This window comes from Scophthalmus maximus, chromosome 3 (genome assembly GCF_022379125.1).
Source record: "Scophthalmus maximus strain ysfricsl-2021 chromosome 3, ASM2237912v1, whole genome shotgun sequence".
NCBI classification, from domain to species: domain Eukaryota; kingdom Metazoa; phylum Chordata; class Actinopteri; order Pleuronectiformes; family Scophthalmidae; genus Scophthalmus; species Scophthalmus maximus.
Genome location: NC_061517.1, coordinates 2,940,001 through 2,942,500, shown reverse-complemented (window position 1 = coordinate 2,942,500; position 2,500 = coordinate 2,940,001). Strand labels below are relative to the sequence as shown.

The 2,500-nt window shown below is 53.8% G+C and overlaps 1 protein-coding gene across 2 annotated transcripts in view; it reads right to left on the bottom strand.

The window, feature by feature from the left end:
- The window catches only part of LOC118316962 (cadherin-4-like), a 192,925-nt gene that overhangs the window by 10,673 nt on the left and 179,752 nt on the right, over nt 1-2,500 (bottom strand). The window lies entirely within an intron of this gene.

Below are 2,500 nucleotides of genomic sequence, written 5' to 3'. Positions count from 1 at the left end.
GTCGCCTTTGGCTCGTTGCACACTTTTGATTTTTATCTGATCTCTCTCTCAACCGGCGCCGCCTCACCTCATCTTCGCTGGGCTTTTGTATTCATACATTTTTTCCCCCTTATCCCCGTCTGAATCTCCTCGTCCTCGCCTCATCCCCCTCCGCGATGCGCAGTTCATGAACGGCCACCTCTTCTGGGGCCGCAATTTCACTTTGGCGTGGGAAACATCATCCGTGGACACGTGACGTCTCGACCTGACACGGCGAGGTTCCTGCATCAATCCCATTTCATTTGCTGAATGTCAGTTTGGGCAATAAGGCCACGTTGTTATGTGGCGTACACTCTGAGCTTTTAAATCCATCCAAATTGAAATGGATTTTCCTTTAACCCTGCTTTTATATTTATTGAATTGTTGTGTACTTACTGTCGGAGCACAGCCCACTTGTTTATTTGTGTTTGATTAAATACTGGATGCACATTTCTACTAACATGGAGAGGAATAGAAGACTGCAGGGGAGGGTGACGATGAGGGGGGGGGGATGTGACTGAGAGTATAATCTCTCTCCTGCAGTGAGGGAGGTGGGATTTTCCCAGCAGGCAGTGGGCATGATCCCAGGCGTAGCGCAGTGCGGGGAAGGGGATCACAGAGATGACATTCCCACACTCTAGACGGTTTCACACAGACGAAGCCAAACCCACAGACACTGACTGGCCGACTGTGAAATCACCATCAGGGCTACAGCGAGTCCATCACACTGGGGTTGGGGGGGGGGTAAAAGGGTGAGGGAATAATCAGGACTGGTTGGGAGATGGAAGGGAGGCAGGGAGAGGATAGGGAGGGTAGGGAGAGGAGAGGGAGGCAGAGACAGGGGGTGCAGGGACAGGGGAGGAAGGCAGGGCGAGGAGAGGGAGGCAGGGACCTGGGAGGGAGGCGGGGAGAGGAGAAGGAGGCAGGGAGATGGGAGGGAGGCGGGGAGAGGAGAGGGAGGCAGGGACCTGGGAGGGAGGCGGGGAGAGGAGAGGGAGGCAGGGAGATGGGAGGGAGGCGGGGAGATGGGAGGGAGGCGGGGAGAGGAGAGGGAGGCAGGGAGTGTGGAGGGAGGCGGGGAGAGGAGAGGGAGGCAGGGAGATGGGAGGGAGGCGGGGAGATGGGAGGGAGGCGGGGAGAGGAGAGGGAGGCGGGGAGAGGAGAAGGAGGCAGGGAGATGGGAGGGAGGCGGGGAGAGGAGAGGGAGGCGGGGAGAGGAGAAGGAGGCAGGGAGATGGGAGGGAGGCGGGGAGAGGGGAGGGAGGCGGGGAGATGGGAGGGAGGCAGGAGATGGGAGGGAGGTAGAGAGAGAGGATAAGGAGGTAGGGAGAGGGGAGGGAGGCGGGGAGAGGAGAGGGAGGCAGGGAGATGGGAGGGAGGCAGGAGATGGGAGGGAGGTAGAGAGAGGATAAGGAGGTAGGGAGAGGAGACGGAGGCGTGGAGATGGGGAGGAGGGGGGTATCACTTTGAAGTGTCCTCTGGGAACACTTCTGTTTCATTGTGGTCTATTTGCAGCTCATTTCCTAAATGCTGCGCATGTGTTGCCAAATTGATGAAGCTCTTTTCTTTATTTGCTCGTGATTTGTCCATTTGCGTGTGTTGTCTTTAGTTGCAGTGCTGTGCGCTCTCAGGGCCACCGTACATTCCCCATGAAACCACAACTTAATGTTTTTATACAGCAGTCTCTCTCCTTTTGAATATGACCGTCACAAGGAGAAGAGCATCAGCCTGTTCAGTGCTGAGGTGGAGGGAGAAGCTCAAATAAAGTGGAAAACTCTGTGCGGGCGCTCGACAGAAGTGAGGGAAATGCGATTAACTGACCCTTTAATATCAGGGACAAAGAAGAACAAAAACGACGGAGGAGAGAGAGAAAAAAAAACCTGTTACGTGTGAGTCCTTTTCTCCGGTAATAGGCAATAAAATACCGGGCGGGAAACTTTCCCTTTTTTTCCCGGCGCAAAGTGCGATAACACGAGTGGATGTGTGCCCCTGTGATAATAAAAGGCCATATCACAAAGGCTCGCTCACAAAGCGGAGTGCCCCGCTCGCCACCGCGCTTTAATTAAGTCCCCTAAACAGCCCTCGGTGCAGATGTAATAAACCCGATACGGAGCAAATGAAGCCCTGGACGAGCCGTCGCCGCGGCCCAGCTAATTTCCAACACACGGCGAAATAAAGACACAACTATTATCCCTCAAAACTCTTGAAGTCTCTCTTCTTTGTATTCCAAACTCCGACTCCAGTAAGTGCAGATGGTTTGGCTCTATACCGTCATATATGTTTGGCTTCTTGAAGAGTTTTTTCAGCAGCTTGTAGACAGAGGGGGGGGAGTTTGCCCATTAAATGTTCCTGCGAAAGCACCAGGAGTTTTTTCTTAACCGTCAACACTGTGGGCCATTGGCAGTCGCCGGCGCCAACTTTTTAACGAAGTGTTGTGCCAATATTTCCTCATCTCGGAAGCGAAAAACTGTTCTTGTTTACT